Source organism: Halichoerus grypus, chromosome 10 (genome assembly GCF_964656455.1).
Source record: "Halichoerus grypus chromosome 10, mHalGry1.hap1.1, whole genome shotgun sequence".
Classification (NCBI taxonomy): Eukaryota; Metazoa; Chordata; class Mammalia; order Carnivora; family Phocidae; genus Halichoerus; species Halichoerus grypus.
Window position 1 is genome coordinate 32,769,929 of NC_135721.1, and position 20,445 is coordinate 32,790,373.

Sequence of the window (20,445 nt, forward strand, 5' to 3'; positions counted from 1 at the left end):
TAAAGCCAAGTAGTCTTTACATTCAATTATGGATGTTTAATTGAAAGTTAAGAAAATGTTATATTTTGATTAGGATATAGGATGGAATATTCTCCTGTTGGAATAGGATTGGTAATTAGAGCTGATTGTTAAAAACCTTAGAATAAGATTGGCAATTAGAGCAGATTGATTGTTAAAAACAGTGATGATGAGGGGCACCTGGGTGGCTCAGTCATTAAGGGTCTGCCTTCGGCTCAGGTCATGATCCCAGGGTCCTGGGATTGACCTGCTTCTCCTGGGAAGCCTGCTACTCCCTCTCCCACTCCCCCTGCTTGTGTTCCCTCTCTCACTGTGTCTCTCTCTGTCAAATAAATAAATAAAATCTTAAAAACAAAAGTGATGAGGAGGAGATAAAGGGTATTTAGATGTACTACTTCCCCTTAAGTCTTAAATCTGAATATATATCCCCTTTTAAATGTGGTGTTAAGTTAGTAACCCTTGATATTTTACTAGAGAACATTATTCTGTTTTTAAAAAAGTGTAATTAAATGGAACATGTACCAATCTCTCTACCTACTAATTAAATTTAGTTGTTTGGATCATGAAACTCAAAATACATAGATATTTTCATTATTGACTAATATTAAATAAGTGTATGCCCAATAATGGGAATTAAAGTGAGATTGATTTTAGCTCATTGTAAAATGGGGAAAACATTCTAAAGATGTGGTCCCCCAACATCTCATATATGGTATCTAGCATAACCCTTCCTAGAATTGTGCTTGTAGCCTACAAAATAATAAAATTATTTTGTCAAGTAAATAAATGGACACTTTGGGAGGAAACAGAGTCCTACCACTATGGGTTATTTAAGCCAAAACTAGACAGTCATATGCTAGAGATACTGCTGAAAAGATTCTTAAGGGAGTAGAAAATTGGTGAAGATGACTTTTGAAGTCCTTTTGATCTCTAAAATTTTTTGATCCTACATTTTCATTATATTGACATTTGCACTTCACAATACCTTGCTGATCTTACACCTGCTGTGGGAGAACGATGCAGTTTTAAGAGTAGCTTTCTGATCCAATTCTTTCATATTTGAAGAATTCTTATGAATATTTTCTTAGAATAGACAGAAATGAGAGGAGAGGTACAGGCTTTGAAAATTGAATTGGTGACACTTAATAGGAAGTGAAATTGGCTTCATTGCAAAAATTCAATAAAGAAAGGGGTAACCAAATGAAAGCACCATCCCAAACAAGCCTGAGACATTCTGAAAATTGGCACATCTCACTTTTGTTTTGTTTAATCAGACCCTCCTGCCCCACCTTTGAAGTTACATTAGTTGGAATCATTTATGGCTCTTGCCTCAAGACTAACTTTATTAGCCTTCCATCACCCCAGTAAAAAGGAGTCCAGTCTAAATGTGACATTACTCTGATAATGTTGGTGGCTTGACTTATGACTTTATCCTTTGTATGGCATTTTCCACCCTTTACTGTAAAATTAAGACAACATTCCAGACAGTTGTCATTAAATTTTACAACTGCATATTTGTTTTCAAAGGACTGAAATGACTATGTTTATTTTTTTATTGTTTATGAAAAAAGCATTTATTTCCTTTTGTTCAGAACAAAAGAAAAATTTGTGGATCACAAACAAAATGTTTCTGTTTTTCCTGTCCTCCCATCCCCCCTTCCTTCTTTCATTTAACCTTCCTACTCCCTCCCTCCAGTTACCTTTGAGCCATTATGTTCTAAGGCTACATTTTCTACTCATGATAAACACGATGATCCTTTGCCTTCAAGACCTTGAACATAGAATTGCTTTATACCACAAGGTTTTGGTAGGAGCACTTAGCTATATATTCAATATTTATTGAGTAATTGCCATAAGAAAGCTACTGGGATAGACATGAAAGCTACAATAACCATGCACTCAGTTACTTAAAATCTTGGGGCAAAAAGAGAGGTAACACCAATACTCAGTGAATAGTTACACAAAGTAAAGAGAAAGAGACTAGAGAACAGATTAAACAAAATGTGGGCATCTACGGGAACACATCTACTACACTTCTCTCCACCAGGAGTCACATGAGATATCAAAACAAAGACTGAAAGGTCATGTTTTAAAGTTTGGTTTTTTTTTTTGTTTTTTTTTTTTTAAAGATTTTATTTATTTGACAGAGAGAGACACAGCGAGAGAGGGAACACAAGCAGGGGGAGTGGGAGAGGGAGAAGCAGGCTTCCCACCGAGCAGGGAGCCCGATGCGGGGCTCGATCCCAGGACCCCGGGATCATGACCTGAGCCGAAGGCAGACGCTTAACGACTGAGCCACCCAGGTTCCCCTAAAGTTTGGTTTTTTGTTACTGAGAGTTTTGCAAGAGCACCTAGTCTAGCTATGTTACGCCCCCGCCTGGAAAAAATATATATTAACAGATAGAGGCAGTTCACTGAGTCTCTGCAAAGGCCAAAGACTTAGAACTGGAGGAAAACAGTGAAGATCCCAACACAGAGATTACACGGCAGGCTACCCTAGTGGGAGCCCTGCCACAGCTGCCCCCCAAACTCAAGCTCTGGCGCTCGCACTGCCAGTTCTGGTCGTGGGAAGCTCTGACAGATAGCCCTTCATCATACCGTGTATCTTTGCCAAGAAATTCTGCCCAGCATCCTCTTCCTCACATCACTCTCTCCTGAATCACACGCTCATGTGTGTCCGTCTGATTGGCAGAGCCTTGGTCATTCGTCCGATTCTCACTGAAGGAAGGTAGAAAAAGAAACTCAGGTTTCTTGCTTGGGTAGGCTGGACCCCTAACGTACTAAAATTTCCTAATACAGAACATGTTCAAAAGATGTTCGGTCAGGGCGCCTGGGTGGCTCAGTTGGTTGGGCGACTGCCTTCAGCTCAGGTCATGATCCTGGAGTCCCGGGATCGAGTCCCGCATCGGGCTCCCTGCTCAGTGGGGAGTCTGCTTCTCCCTCTCCCGCTCCCCCCTCTCGTGCTCACTCTCTCTCTCAAATAAATAAATAAAATCTTTAAAAAAAAAAAAAAAAAGATGTTCGGTCAGTAAGTGTATTAGTAACCCCTGCAGCATCAAAGCAGGCTTTAGAAAAATGTCTGTCAAGCTCTTATCACAAACGTGTTACACAGCAATCCCAGAGTAAGCAGTTAATGGACGAGAGAGGATTTTTGGTCAAGGAAGAAAATACTACCGTCTAAGAAAGAATAATTCATTAGGAAGGGGAGTGGGTGCCAGCAGGACATAGGTATAGGAATTTTTTCAAAACTTTTTTTTTTTTGCCACGGAAATATTAAGCATAGTATTTAACTGGTTACAACTTTTTAACCCCTTCTTGGTTAGATAGTAGAAAACTTCACTTCACTTCTGTAATGGAATTCTCTAGGAAGTTGTTATTCACCTGACAGGCATTTGCTTTATAGCGCATGCCTTTTGGAATTTGAGATGCGCCTCAAAACCCAAGCTATTTCAGCACATAGCCGGATGTGCCACATGGCTCCTTACTACCTGCCAACAGCTTTACATAAAGGAAAGTGGGCTAAGGGTCCTTTTAACCACGGCTGCAAGCTGACAAGGCATTGAATGTGCACTATTCAGCAGCAGGAACTAAAAAAACCTTGTCAAAATCACGCTGTTCTGGAGACAGGCTGGAAAGACTCCCTAGCACCAACAAAAGCTGCAGCGCGAGGGCAGCTGATCTATTGTGCTTCAGGCCGCGTGATCCGTCTGACCTGGTGGCTGCCATAGAGGCCCGTCAGCTCCCGCTAAGCACTGGGCATATTGGTTTGGCGAGCCGTTCCCTCCATCACACTGACGCAGCATCGCCACTCCTCGCACGGGGTCCAAGGAGGCGCTCTGTGGGGGTAGCTCCTAAATACTGCCGAAATTCGAGGATGAGGAAAAAATGTGGTGCCACAGTGCTGGCAGCCGCAAGGGAACAAAGGAAATGCACATTCGAAAATTTTTGTTTTAAACAGTAGCTACCACCACCACAATCTGACTTTGCTATTAATTAGTATTTGCTTATACGCTTTTATTTTTTCTTTCACTGTCTCCATTCCACCATTGCTTTGTGTTGATGTTTGATGATGTGGGAAACAAAGGCAAAAGAAAAATTAAATTTCCTTACTACTTATAGTCCATTGACAAGTCCCTGAAACAGGCAGAGTGATCTTCCTCTAGGAACTCAGCTGCCTGGATGTTGATACTTTGTTAAGGGCAAAAGGCAACCTTAGCCTGATGCCCAGGATCCTGTAAATCTACTTTAACGTATAAAAATTGCTTTGGAAACTTCCTTTATCTCTACCCTGCAAGATACATGTTGGCAATCATCGCCCAAGCATATGGCCCGCTGATACACATGTGAAAGGTCTCATGACTGGAGTTTTTTACTAAACAGTACTAACTTTTCCTAACAATAGCTAGCCTCCTCATGATCCTGGAAAGCTTGTTTCCAAAATACCTTGGAGGCTAACCTCCTCCCAACTTGAAAGTACATAATCGCCGCTCCTCAGGACCCCAGTACAGCTCTTTCTGCCCATGGGTCCTGTCCCCGTGCTTTAATAAAAACTTTTTTGCACCAAAGACATCTCAAGAATTCTTTCTTGGCCATGGGCTCTGGACCGCAACATCTTTCCTACACCATTTGATATCTGCCATGAAAAGTTCTCAAAAAAGCACTATAAAGGATTTTGATTTAATTGTCACTTTTTAAGCCAGGATTTCACCCATCTTATTATCAATGTAGATGTCAGTAAGCCAGTCAGAATCAGCATGGGCTTAGGCTGTTGAGATAGAAAGTATTTTTTGTCTATTCTATTTGGATATCTAACGCCAGAGCACTTTGATTTGAAACCTGGCTCTCCTGCTTTTTTGTTCTATGTTTTTAGTGTACTCTTTACCTTTCTGAGCCTCGGTATCCTCAACTATTCAATGGAAACAAACAAACAAAAAACAAAATCAAACAACAAGAACAAGAAAAAGAACCTAGTTCACAGGGCTGTCATCAGTACTAAATAAGGAAATAGTTGTAAAAGCATCAATAGCAGTGACTGGAACACTGTAAAGATTCAGCATATATCAGCTAAATCTAGATGTGCTTCATTATGAATTTGCACAGACAGCAAACATAATATGTATTGAAATTTAAAAACCCAATCAAATAACATACTGTACTTTTCATGTAAGCAGAAAGTGTATTTAAAATTTTTCAATTCCCATTTGCATCTTCTATTTCAAAGTCAATGAAACTCCATGGCCATTATCTTTGTGCTACCTCCGTTGGGCCTTTACCATAGTTTGCATAGTAGAATTGAATTTAAATAAATTGTGATTTCAATCACATCCAAAGGGGTCTTCATGAAGGAATTATTTTGGATATATATGATAAAAACATTCTGAGAAGAACACATACCCTTTTTTAAAAATGTGCGTTCTTATTATGCTTAAATTATTTTAAAAATATATATGATGTACAGTTATATAATGTGTTTTACTATTCTTGAGCTGGCAACATAATCAAGATCTATATAAAATTTTATTCATCATTTGGCAAAAACAATCTTAACTTTTATTACAGAAAGAAGATATAATGATTTCTGAGAGGTTTCAGTTTGACTTCTGACAATTTGAAGCTTCTTGTAATAACTAGTGATTACTAGTTGAAATACTGAATAATTAAGGACAATGTTTGCCAAAGAAATCTAAGTGACTAAAATGAATGGGTTGCTTCTGACCAATTTTCTTCCTTTGTCATAGATGTGAAAATGTAGACTTGAACCCTCAGGGGGATGGAATGACTGGGGCCACTCTCAGAAAGACAGAGAGGGGCTGTGTGCTACTGGCTGTAATCCAATTAGGTAATTTCATTTTTTTTTCAACCTAAAATAGTCATGTTATTTCAATTAAATATTGTATTTTTCATTTTCCTGCACTCTTTTTCATCCATTTCCATGTCTGTTTAGCCATGAAAATGCAAGTTACTGATTGATTCAGGAAGACTGGCAACATCATTTGGCCGTAGGAGAAATGACATTTGTGATGTCTGGGATGAGACATACATACACAGAGACCAGACAACTGCAACGTTGATTGTTCAAAAGATAAGTAAAAAATAAGAAGCAGGAATTCTGATCAAGAGTCTAAGAGCTGGGCTTTTAATTTTTTTTTTTAATCAAAAAAGATTTAAGCTGAAGGAAGCCTATGGGATAGCCTAGTCCGGAGGTCTGCAAACATTTCTATAAAGGGTCAAATAGTAAATATTTTAGGCTTGTGGACCATATGTTCTTTTTCACAACTACTCAAGTCTGCCTTTGCGGGAGGAAAGAGGCCATACACACAGGCAACACATCCACAAATGAATGTGGCTGTGTCCCGTTACAATACTTACAAAGCCAGGTGGTGGGCCAGATTTGGCCAGCAAGCCATAGTTTGTGGACCCCTTGTCTAATCTCAGAAAAGAGGAAAATCAGGTTCAGAGATACTCAGTGACATATTTAACCAAAATCCCTAAAATCTTTGTATCTGAGCTCAAATTAGCCAAGGTTCCATTATCCTAACCTGCTATTTCTTTCCATTGCATCGTCGTTATAAAAACGAGCAAAAAAGGGCCTCTGTGTATTGGCTCCTAGCTTGTTTATTTCTTCCCTGCAGACTGAGACCCTTCAGCTCAAAAGCCTGCCAGCACCAGACTCAAAAGTTTTGCACATCTAATTATTTTAAAAATAACCCAAACAAGCACATGTTTAGTCATTTAGAGCCTTCATGGTTTGAATGCCCCCAAGAAACCTCACCCAAAGCTGTTACCAATTGATCTAATGGGGCTTTGCAGTTATAAATCCCAAGCTGCTGCTGTCTTTCAGAGTTCTCTGACCTGAAGACTCCCACCAGGAAGCTAAGCAACATTATCCCTGCACCCCCTCTCAGGTTACCCCCTCCCGTGGGAGTTCTATCCCTCCCCTTCTAAGTAGCGGACCCCTAAGTCTTTGGACAAACCGACTGACGCGTGCCGTAAGGGACGTCCCCCACGTGGAACCGTGTAAAGGCACGGCCAGATAAAGCTTGGTGTGCTAGGGCCTGTCATGGTCATAGCTTTTTCCTTGGCCAGTCCACAAACCCCTCAAATGCCAACAAACATAATTCATAAAAAACAAGCGAAGCAGAAAACAAAAATATTTGCCATTTTTAGACAGTTTTTTTTTCAGTTTCCCAAATTGATTTTTTTAGTAAGGTAAATTATTTCTATAAAGTGTACTTCTCAGAAATTCTTTTGCTATAAAATGGTTAAATTGAAGTAGGGAAGGTAAAGGGACTCCGAAAGGCTCTGTCTCTGCTGTTTTTCTGCTAGGCCCCATTACTCATGTTCTGTATTTTGCCTCTGAATAAGCCAAAAAAGCTATGTTCCTGCTCCAAGGGGGAGGCAAGAAAGTTAATCACTCTTGGAGTTTTGTCCTAGGCTCTAAACATCTAAGAAGAGCCAGACACCAAACATGTTCCAGAACATTAGCTTCAAGCAAACCTCGGCTGATCCTGGCACCAATACCCCTGCCTTTGGTAATTTACAGAATAACAGCTATTGCTCACCTGACACTTGCCTCTGACTGGACCCTACCATGGATTCCTGAAGGAACACATGCCCTAGACCCTTTCCAATACAAGCCCCTAGCCCCAAGCAATGACGAGGCTCATTTTCTTTTCCTTTCCTTTCGGAGTTTCCCAGACACTCTGTCTGCTATTCTCTACCTGTCACTTACACTGTTCGATAAACTGTTTCTACTTTCTCTGGTTCGTGTTTGATTTCCATCCTGTGTGAAGCCAAAGACCCTATTGGCTGGTCTTGTGGGACCTTCCCCTAGGTTCTTGGACTCAGCCTGCCCGCATCAAAACCACCAGGATTATGTTCCTGTGTGCAACCCTATCTCTCCTAACAGAACTTACTTCCTCTTTTGCTGTGCAAGATGCCAGAAAATATCAAGGGGATTGAAAATTAATAAACTTTTGCAGATAAAAAAATTACTTAGGGATTCTGTTGTAGTCTACTTGTGATTTTTAAGCCTTGTGAAAATCAGCATTCTTGGGAAGCTTTTAAAATATGTAAATAAATTGTTGGACCCAATCACTCAGAATCTGTGATTTAATAGATTCTCTGTGGTTTTTCCTCACTGGAGGGTGAACTTGTTAAAGACATCCACTTGTACCCCCAGTACCTAGAATAATTTAGGCTCAGCAAAAGTTTACAGAATAAGTGAATCATGAATTCTAAGTTTCAGGGGGAGATAGCATGAAAATATATACGGAGAAAGCAAATATATATATGTAAAATGAAACTCTAACACATGACTTTGAGGGTTACAAGGAATGGACTAAGGGAGAGACTGAGGGATAGACCACTGCCTTAATCTAAAATTGAGACTATTTAAATCTCTGAGCCATAAAATTCAGAAAATTATAAGTCTGGTTTTAGAGCATGCAAGTACTACACAGCATGATAAACTGATTCTGGAAAGTTAATGGAGAGTCTTCAGTGTCCTTCTAGGCACATTATCCTGTTTGCTCAATGTTATCAATTTTTTTTTTTAAAGATTTTATTTATTTATTTGACAGAGAGAGAGCGAGAGCAGGAACACAAGCAGGGGGAGTGGGAGAGGGAGAGGCAGGCTTCCCGCAGAGCAGGGAGCCCAATGTGGGGCTCGATCCCAGGACATTGGGATCATGACCTGGCCGAAGGCAGTCTTTAATGACTGAGCCACCCAGGCACCCCCTAATCAATGGATTTTCAAACATATGCTAAAAAATAATTTTATGAGATCAATGTATTAGATTTAATGGAAAATCAAATAAACATCTGTTTAAGCCTGTACTTTTGAAAGTTGATTTTACAAACATATTAAATCAAAATTTATTTTAAATGCATGTAGGACAGTATAAGACTAATTGAACAGACAGACAGTACTCATGTGATTTCATACTGAATAATTTACTACAGAGACATATGCATTAAAATGTTAAAACCTAAGTTGCTTTATATAAGTATAATGGAGTCCCTGAAGAAGGAGAGAAGGGAAAGGGCAGTAAAATTTTTTTTGAAGAAACAATGATGACAATTTTTCAATTCAGTGGAAACTATAAACCCACAGATCCAAGAAACTCAATAAACATCAAGACAAGAGATGTGAAGAGAACTACTCCAAGGCACATCATAATCAAATTGCTTAAAACCCATGATAAAACATTAAAACCAATGAAACAAACAAACAAAACAGACATGTTATGTAAAAAGAAATGGATGTAAACACAACCACTGATTTCTCATGGGAAAAATGCAATACTACATACAATGCATGTGGATCACCCCTACAATGGAATAGTTCTTTGCATTAAAAAGAATGAACTATTGACATATATACAAAAATGGATGATCTCAAAATATTTACCCGAGTGAAAGAAGTCAGAGTATATACCGTATGCTTTGGTCTTTAAAAATTTTTTTTTTTTTTTTTAAAGATTTTATTTATTTGACAGAGAGAGACACAGCGAGAGAGGGAACACAAGCAGGGGGAGTGGGAGAGGGAGAAGCAGGCTTCCCGCCGAGCAGGGAGCCCGATGCAGGGCTCGATCCCAGGACCCTGGGATCATGACCTGAGCCGAAGGCAGACGCTTAACGACTGAGCCACCCAGGCGCCCCGGTCTTTAAAAATTTTTTAGAATAGGAAAATTAATCTGCAGTAACAGAAAGTAGATCAGTGGTTGTTTGATAGAAAAGGCGCAGGAACTACAAGGGGAGCAAGGAAATGTTTGGGGGTGACAGACAAATTCATTTTCTTGATTTTGGTGATAGTTTCAGGTTGTAAATATACATCAACCATATCAAATTTTACACTTTGTATATGTGCAATGTGTATGTCAGTTATACCTCTATAAAGCCTTTTTTAAATAAAAGTAAGATAAAAAACCTATGAAGCAGTAAATAATGATAAATTCTGCCATCATTATTTCATACACATCCTCTATTCTTACACTGAACTTAGAATAAGATAAACGTATACAGGAAAATATGATAAAATTTTTATGTCAATTGGGTTTCCATTCACTACTAAATGTGATAGACTATAAAGACTCCAATATTTTTTTCCTGTGGCAAGTTCTTGCCAATATAAACATAAAGGTATCAAAACTAAAGGGCACTTTTGCTTTGCCCATTCCCAAAACACTTTGGGTTAGTGTGGAGCTATTACTCAAGGAAAAAAAAATTCTGATTTAAAAATGTGGATTTCCCATCAAAGTCCTGTCATAAAAAAAATCATACAAATTTGTTTATCACCTGGCGAAAAAATTAAGAAGGTCATTATTATGGAACATTGGTGAGGCCAGGTGCCGTTAAAATTGTTAAGCTAGTTTTCTGGCTTGGAACAGAAGAAAGCTCCAGCAGCAACATCTCAAATAGCATCTGCTCTGGAATCATTAATTGCTGATATTTCTTCTATGGCATTATCTTCAGTATGAAATGCGACGAAATTTATTTTAGGGCAGCCACCTTTGGATTTTCATCTACTTTGGGCAAACTAACACCATTGAAAAAGTCATCTGATTTTGTTAGACCCCTTCACCTCTTACAAAGAATATTACCATACAAAAATGTCAAGAGATAAAAAATCCTGTTACTCTTACTCTGTGGAGTATCTGTGATGTTTGATAACTTATGTTACTTGGTGCTTTGGTCACTGAGAACACCCATACATAAGTCATTGCTTCCACCTTGACATATGTTATCTTCAAATATTATTAAGCTCAGATTCAGCTAGTGTTACTATTTCTTAGGTTTATTGGCCAAACAAGCAAAGCAGCAGGGTAAGGGTTATGCTGGCAATCAAGACTCAAAAGAAGAGTTGCTGTGTGTGAGGCTGACCATGTGACTCCAACTGTTCTTTGTGGAGGTGTGCCTGAAGGTTGGTGATCCAGGAAGCCACATGATTAGAAGGGTGCAGATCTGTCACTTCTGCTTTTTATAACAGTTTCTTTAAAGCAAGCCCATCAACACTCAAAAGTTCTCTGTATTGCCACATATGTAAATTGTTGCATCATAAACATGTATTGCAACAACTCATTTCTTTTTTTTTTTTAAGATTTTACTTACTTATTTTAGAGAGAGAGAGAGAGACAGCATGAGTGGGAGCACATGGGGATGGAGAGATAGAATATCAAGCATACTCCATGCTGAGTGTGGAGCCCAACTCAGGGCTCGATCCCAGGACCCTGAGATCATGACCTGAGCTGAAACCAAGAATCAGATGCTCAACCAACTGTGCCACCCAGGTGCCCCACAACATTTCATTTCTTAATGGATCATCAAGCCAATCTGATGTTCAGTGCAGCAGGCCAGACAGCAGTCTATTAGAATCCATTCCTGGTCACTGATATGGCTGACCATCCCTAATTTCCAAACAATTTCTCATCACCTCAAAAATTATTACTCTTTTAAAACCTGGTGACAGTGAATTTTCAAAAAATAAAAGCACATATGAAAGGTGATATTAATTACAACTCCATCTATTCTGACCCTCTCTACTCTTCTGCCCATTGCAAAGTTACTAAACAATAAAAATTCCAACATAACCCTTGAGGTTGTAGGAGTCAGTGTATATCTTTTATCTTACATTGCCCAGGATTTAAAACTGCAGATGTTCATTCAGCTGCTGCCAAAGACTTCTTCAAGTTTTAATAGTTCGCTTTCAGCCGATGGAACTGACTTTCAAGAACACATTCTTACAGATTCCCAGCCACATTAGAAGGTCATTAGCCAAAGTTCAGGATTATGAGGCTATGTAGCCAGAATGCTGATCACTAGGAGGAACAGGTGCTGGGTCAGGAGGAGGGGTCACTTCCCTCCCAGTTCAATATATTTTGACTTGATCTTTGTGGATAAGAAGCAATAATAGCAATTCTCCCAAATTCTAAGACCAGAGAGTTGTTGATCCTGTCCTGTGTTGTGCCTATCCAGTCCCACTGCCACTGTGAGTACCACATTTTCATTTTATTGATAGTAATCTTCACATATTACTCAACCTTCCTTATTTAGCTATTAAATGGGAGTCGTATTTAGGAAAACCTATACCCCTCCACCCAGGATGTGATATTGGCATGTATTAAGCAACCTGAATGATCAGAGCATTCCAGGACTTCTGATGGGCCTATTCCCCTAACATAGCACATTTCTTCATGAGTAAATGACCCAGCACCATCCACTCCTTTCTATTGTTCTACACCAAGGAAAACGTTTTGCCTAGTATGGGACTATTAGTGCCTAATGTCCCAAGTCTAAAAAGCACCAGAACATCTGTTCCCAAATCCTAGCCCACCTTACTAACATCTTGGCAAAGGGTCTCATGCCTGAATGGAGATATCAGCACTATCTTTAGCACAGTTCAGGCAGAAAGATATGAAGGTTAACCTTCTACTTCTTTGCAATTAGTAGCATCTTGGGCCTCCAGAAGGTGTAGGTACTTTAGGCTCTTTGCGTTTCAGGGTTCCATATCTGAACCCCTAGACTTGGTGCAGAAATTCTGGATTATAACATTAGTAAAACTGCGATTCTGCTAGTTTGTAGCAACTCTAATGTAGCCATTTGGTGCCAATCTAGGCATACAGTACCTATAGTTTGTAGGTATGCTTTCCAGGCTGAAGTCAGAAAGACCCAAACTTTGCTCCACTTTACGAAAAATGAAATGGTGAGTTCTGACCAAGGGATCTTCTCTCCTATAGCAATTATTAATTACTTACAATAGTATATAATCCTTTTTGAGCTATATTATCAGGGCTAGCAAAGGGAAACACTCTGTATTACCTATCTGACTACCTTGACAGGCATCAGGTCATCTTAGGTATCTTTCTTAAACAGTGATTAGAAGAAAACAATGTGCACCAGGGAAGCACATTAAACTAGCAATAAAATTGTGAGAGTCTTTCTCTTTATTAAAATTAGAGTGAATCAAACTGGGCATGGAATAATAAGCAAAATACAGTTCTTATATTATACGAGCACCTTGGGAAGAGTACTTGCCAGTGAAGCAGCACAAAAAACAGATTTCATAGTCAGGATTTGTTTCAAATGTACGCTGGAATTCAAGGACTTAGGTGATGCCAGCCTACAGCAATACATCATCTAGATTTCAGACGTCTGCCTACTTACTAGTTACGTCTCCTTAGCCTTTAAATATGCCCATGTTGTTCTCATTAAAAATAAGAGCAAGAATAGCAACAAGAAAGAGGAAGACAAGGAGAAGAAGAAGGAAGAGGGAAAAAAAGGAAAATGGCAAAGAAAAGAAGCAGCACCAACAAAAGCTATGCACCCCTCTCTAGATAGTGTCTGATATCTTTCCTTTGTCTGTGGCATCAACTTTATTTGCCATTATCCGTATTCCCTGACTTCTTTAGTACTATAACCCCCAATTTTTAAATGTGCACATGGGCTGCCTGGCATGAAGGGTACATTTCCCAGCCTCTTTTGATATTAGGCTTGGCTCTATCACTAAGCTCTGGTCAAAGGAACCTGAAAGTTTCCTGAAATCATCCCTATGGAAGGGTTCACCCTTCCATCATCTTTCCTCCTTCCTGATGGCTGTAACGCAGTCATGAGGGCCTGAGACTCAGCAGATATCTTAGATTATAAAATCAAAGTTCAGGATGGGGAAGCAATAAGATTGAAGGAGGCTGGGTCATCCTGATGGTCCCGCAAGCCACCTTAAACACACACGTTGTTGTATGTCAATTATATTCCAATAAAGCTGGAAAAAATAATAGCCCTGGTGCTGTAAGGATGAGATATTTAAAAGCCTTAGCACAAAGTTTTGTTTTATAAAGCTTGCTACTAAAAACACATTTAATAAGTTGTAGCGACTATTACGATGATGATAAAGAAATTCTCATTATCAGCCACGCATTGTACTAGGCACTATGTGCACAAGAGAGCCCCTGTCCTCAGTGAGCTTATAGTAAGAGAGGACAGATGGCACAAAACAACCTATTACAATGCACGAAATTGTAAAACATAGGCAGATGTTAATAACCTTTTATTTTATCCTGTACTATGTATCTTCCTGGGTTTCTTAAAGAATGTAAAAATCCATTGAACTCTCACCATTTAGATCTATCTCCAATAATAACAGTGGATAACAGAAGTAAAACTATTAAAAGAAGTAAAAAGAAATTCTAAGATATTTTATCATATTTTTGTGCCAAAGATTTGAACAAATGAAACCCTATGCTGTCATTTTAGCACATATCTTCTTTAAAAATACAGCCTTTTACTTATAGGAATATAATTTCAATTGGGATATGTACATATGATATATGGTATGTGTGTGTGTGTTATTTGACCCAGAAAAAAATTGATGGTAAATGTAAAGCCTGGTTATAGTACATGGCAATTGAATATATTTAAGTATATTTAAGTATACTTAAGTATATATTTTATATTATATATATATAAGTATATTAAGTATACTTAAATATATAGTATATATATATATAAAATATATACTTAAGTATATTAAGTATACTTAAATATTAAGTATATTTAAAGGAAATCGATAATTAAAAGTATAACTACTCAGGAAAGAAAATGTAAATAATTGTATTTCTGGAATAAAATTCAAATAGCATTACTCACAGTTTTATTTTATAGTGAGCATTTAATTAACTCAGTGCATATACATCTTAAATATTTTTTACTCATGTGACATTTTTCAAAGAATAATAAATATCTCTGGATTAAATTTTTTTTAAAGAAAAAGCGAACATTCAGGTTTTTGTCTTGGTTTCATTTGCAGTGACACAGATGTCTCAAATAATGGTGCTAGATAATTAATTTTTTTTAAATTGTAAGTAAATTAATTTTAGTAATGGAAACAGATTGGCTCAGAAAACCACAAGTTATTTCTTTACATGTACTATGTAAAGTGGCCCTCAAAATTTTCTAGTAATGGATAAGCTTTGTGAATATTTTTTTTGATCAAGGTATACAGAATATAGAGAATGGGTACTTAATCTGGATAAAATTATACACAAAACAGAAAAAGGCCTAACTCTTTATTCACTCAGACTTCCTTCTTCCCAAAGTGACCCCGGGCAGGATTCCTCTAGGCCAATAAAGCATCTGGACCTGCCTCAGTCATCTGGAAGCCAGAGGAGGAACTAGCCCAGGGATAAAGCTGGACACACAATGGAAAAATCAGAGAAGAAGAAAAGAACCTGAGTCTATGACCACATTGGTGAGCCACTCAATCAACAAATTCTGGAACCACCCTATGTCTGGACTTGTTGTTTTGTGAGAAAATAAATTTTCTATTGTTTAAGTCAATTTGAGTTTCCTATTACTCAAAGCTAAAAGCCAATTTGATTATTATAGTTTCTTTCTGCACAACTGGAAAATCGCTCCATGTAGACTTGGATTTGGAAAAGACATAGAAGTCATCATGGTACAATATCTTCTCAACTCACAGTGGAAATGGTAAAGTATTTTGCAAGTAATATTTCACTGATATTTAGGTTCTAATGCTAACAAGTGGTGAACTTTTTAAATAACTTAGTCTCTCTGGGCGCCTGGGTGGCTCAGTTGGTTAAGCGACTGCCTTCGGCTCAGGTCATGATCCCGGAGTCCTGGGATCGAGTCCCACATCGGGCTCCCTGCTCGGCGGGGACTCTGCTTCTCCCTCTAACCCTACCCCCTCTTGCGCTCTCTCTCACTCTCTCTCTCTCAAATAAATAAATAAATAAAATCTTTAAAAAAAAAAATGTTTAAATAACTTAGTCTCTCTATTGCAATGTTAGAAAACTATATGCTCTGCTTTAAGTGAGAGAAAAAAATGGTCATCAGCCTTTACTTTAATGCTTCTGATAAATGACTCTACTGACTTTTAAAAAGATGAAAAGCGATCCAAGTATTTAAGAAGTGGGAAGAGTCAAGACCCTCAAGTATTAAAGATAAGTAAGGACTCAAGGTTTTCATTAGAAGAAATCTTCATGAGTTTGCTGGTCACTGGGACATTAATTATGAGCTATTTTGGCATAAGTCTTTGCTAATGCAACACTGAAGCAGCTCGTTCTACTAATGGCTAGCTTTAATTCATGGAAAAGTCTTTCTTATAATAAGCAGAACTCTGGCATGCCTTAACTTATCAACATTTGTCTTCCGAATGAGGCCTTTTCTTTTACCACATTAGGGCCTTTTAAATAATTGAAAGCAGCTGCTATTTTCCCCTCTCATTTCTGTTTTTTTCTTTCCAGTGTCTGTGAGTTGCAGGAACGGGGAAATGGGAGTATTCCTTCACCCACAGGGTAACATACGGATAATTTTATTTCTTTTTTCAGCAGAGATGAGTCCAGGAAACACAATTTTAGGTTCTCTCTCTATTCACATCTATCCACTTCCTCTTCTCTCTTCCATGCAGTCAAAGTGATTAACACAGGCAAATCCATCCTAATATTCACTCCTCTCTAATGGTCAGAGTTAACATTCCAAAGTTTACTGATCATGTGTGTCTTGGCCTCTCAGCAATTTCTTTCTCAGATGACAAGAATGCCTATAAATGGCAGATATTCTCTTCAGTTCTACCTACATGGCAAGCTCGCCATTAAAGACCATTAAAGACCTCCACAATCCCCCTGACTATAAGAAATTACTGTTATTGAACTGCTCAGTCTGAATCTGGATGAGCTAAGGGAGATCAGCTCATAAAGGAGAGTGCAGAAAGCCTCTCTTCGCCCTTAGGTCCAAGTCACATTTTCACATTCAACGTGAACAGCAAGCTGTGTGCTTTGGATAATAACACTGATACTGGATGTATTCCATCCTTCATCCAAATCCTTGCATTTCATCTCTGTTGGCTCAGAACCTAGAGTGAGTCTCAGTATTATTCATATCTGGCAGCTCTCCCCTAATAATCCCTAGTTCATTCAGTGTTCTTTCTTACATGCTGTCCTTAATCTCCAAAATTATGTTTATCCCTTCTGAATATTCTGTACTTTGTGTAGGCACCTCTTGCACTGTGGTCTCAGCACCACAGTATATTGGTAAAAAATACATCCTTTTAATTGAATTCAGTTAGACCTTGGTTAACATCCTGGCTCTAGTGTTTACCAGATGTGAGTGCTTGGGCAACTTTTTGATGGTTCTGAGTTTTAGGGTCTCCAACTTAAATGGACAGAATACTGACCTCACAGAATTGTTATGAAGTTGGAGATAACTAAGATAGCATTTGTAATCATTCAGCACAGTGCCTGATACATACTAGGTCCACGAGAAATGTTAGTTTTCCTTCCAGTCTCCTCACACGAAACTAAACCTACTTCAATGTCATACCTAGCACATATGGAAGACACTTTAAAATTTTATACTTGCTCCATAGATTAGACATATTTTGAGGGAATTTTGTGGGGCTGATTAACATTAATGGGAACCATGTGTAACACTACTTAAGAATGACCACCTTTCTATTAAGAAGTTGTACCTCCTCAAAACATTTGTTCATTGTAATATAAAAATCAGGTAGGGGTGCCTGGATGGTTCAGTCAGTTAAACTTCTGACTTGATTTCGGCTCAGGTCATGATCTCAGGGTTGTAGGATCAAGCCCTGCACTGGGCTCCATGCTCAGCAAGGAGTCTGCTTCTCTCTCTCTCCCTCTGCTCCTCCCCCCACTCACACTATCTCTCTCTCTCAAATAAATAAATAAATAAATAAATAAATAAAATCTTTAAAGATAAATAAATAAAAATCAAAAAAATAAAAAATAAAAATCAGCCTCTTTTCTGAACTGTCACTTAAATGTTATCCTCTTCATGAAGGTTTAATGATGTCTCCTCAATCAACCTCATCAGAGTCAAAGAGATGCATTTGATTTAGACACCTCCTATATTACTGATTACATCCTATATTTTACTATAATTATCTGTTATTTTATAATCCACACTGCATTGTAAACTTCTTGGAAATTAGCCTGACACTATGGTACTGTTCCATACTAGTGTGCCAATCTACCATTAGAATCTACTAGAGGTCAAAAGGCAGTGTGAAGAAAGGGCTAATACTAGGCCTGGGGTAAGGCAGGGCTGCTAGAAAAAATTTCCGTGGAAACGCTACTTAAGACAAATAAAAATGTTGTTTATATCTTCATGGTGTGTCACTACTGGGTCAGTGGAGATATGAGTTGGCATGTAAGCCTTCGACTACAGTGGTTTATAAAATGGGTGGGCAAGGGGGCTACGGCCTTCTATAGGTCAAGGAGAGCCACACATTCTTTGGTTCCCAACCATGGCAGCCATACACGTCCCATATACATAAGAAGACAAAAGAAGCTGCAGTTTTGGGTACCCGTCAGGTCTCCTAATGAGATGAAGATACTGTACTTTCTGTATTTCCTGTTTTGTATACTTCTAAAAAGCCAATTAACTGTAGTATTAGATTAATGCCTCTTCATTTATGTCTCATGAGTCTTACTGCCAATCCGAAACTGTAACCATAGCTTTGTTGCTGCAGGGACTCTACTGTAGCTTATTCAAATCATGTACAACCAACAGAGCATTTACCAAATGATCTTGGCTCATCAGAATAATAACCCTGTTACTTGTAACTATTGAAAGATTGTGGCAAAGGTAGAGGGTCCAAAAAGTTCAGAATGTATTATAATCATTGAGTAGTCAATATGACTAATATGTAAGATAGAAGGAAGAAAAACCAGTGGCTACTGAGTCTGTGAGACATGGCAGTGGACTTGTGCAGCCTGCTCCCCACCTCGGAGTTTTACACAGTATTTTTACAAATATGCATATGATTATTTCTGAAATGTTCAAATTCTAAAGACATTCTGAAAGATGACCTCAAGAAAGGCTAAGAGCTATTGCTTTTACTTCAGTTTAAAGAGTCTGTCTGAATACCCTTTTGAGAGGAATTCAGGCAATTTATAAGGAAAATTACTCCTTTGATGCCTCCAGGTTACTACTTAGCAAATTACTCTTAGACTCTACCAAAATGGCTTTCATTAGTTAAAACTAAGGCTAATTTTTTTCCCCCTGAAATGTCTTGCTCATCCTTGAAGAATTACTCAAATACTGTTTAAGGGCAAATGTTTCCAAGAGTCTAGGACAGTAGTCAATCTATTATATTACTTCTAATGAAGATTATCAGAGCTTTCCTTCTCCTTTCCCTAATGCAAACATAGAACAAGGTCTAATTGAATTCAATTAAAAGAACATTCTTGGGTTGGAGGAAAAAAATGCTCGAATAGGAATAAGGTTGACCTAAAAACCAAGTGTTAGTTTTTAATATGATTGGTGATGGGAACAAAATAGTTAGGTTGAGTCAAGGTATCCCACCACATCACCCCATCTAATGACCTTCTAGTTCCTATAACAGAGTCAAGCATTCAGGAAAGACCAACACCACAGCAGCAGGAAACACAAACGGAAATAATTTCAAAATATTCACTAAGAGTGTGGGTGGTTAAGGTAGTATTGATAACCCACCGGCAATGCTTCTTTTTAACACAGAGATTTTCTACAATGGCTAATGCATTATAGTCATGAATAGCTTTGGCTTCAAGTGAGATAATAACCAAGCAATAAAAGCCTGGTGGTTTCCACCCTTGGAATTTATTCAATTTCTGCATACAAACACACACACACACAACAGAGAGAGACAGAGAGACTGGGACGAGAGGAAATGAGGAGAATCTAGTCCAGGCTTTTATTGTTTGGCTATTTAAGAACTTTTCATAAGAAAGACATGTATTTTCAGATCAATAGTAGCAGAGATAAAAATAATCTCCCTGTTAAACATACTAAAATTGCAAAACATCAAGTCTAAAAATAAAAAATTTAAAGTTACTGGGATGCCTGGGTGGCTCAGTCAGTTAAGCGTCCAATTCTTGATTTAGGCTCAGGTCATGGTCTCAGGGTTGGGAGACTGAGCCCGGGGTCAGGCACTGCGTGCTTAGAATTCTCTCTCTCTCCCTCTGTCCCTCCCCCAACTCCCCTACTTATGCTCATGCATGCTCTCTCTCTCTAAAAAACAAACAAACAAAAAACCTTAAAGCTATTTAAGATTAAAAATACTAGAAATTATGTGAAAGGGAATAAAAATAAAATGAATAGCAGACAATATAATCAACAATTGAAACCATAATCTTGGGAGACATTTTCCATGGATCTCTTCAGTTTCTATATACCTTGTAAAAAGACACTGGCCGTTTTTGTCCTGAGTAACCTTTTCAAGGACACTTGTGTAGCAAACAGCTTCGAAGAGCGAGATAGTATAATCTCCAGAGAAGATGGCAGTTTGTTTCCTGACCAGGGTAATACAGGTAACGTTTCGCTCCAGGGCAAAGTTTGGGCAGGTGACCAGCCCCAAACTCTTACACTACTGGGGATTCCTAAGTTCAGTGTTCATCTGGGACACGG

General features: G+C 38.4%; 1 long non-coding RNA gene across 1 annotated transcript in view; it reads right to left on the bottom strand.

Moving 5' to 3' along the window:
* The window catches only part of LOC144379342 (uncharacterized), a 447,655-nt gene that overhangs the window by 111,967 nt on the left and 315,243 nt on the right, over positions 1-20,445 (bottom strand). Inside the window, exon 2 of the long non-coding RNA XR_013442166.1 lies at positions 2,617-2,736. This is a non-coding gene — a long non-coding RNA (uncharacterized LOC144379342). The remainder of the gene's footprint in view (positions 1-2,616; positions 2,737-20,445) is intronic.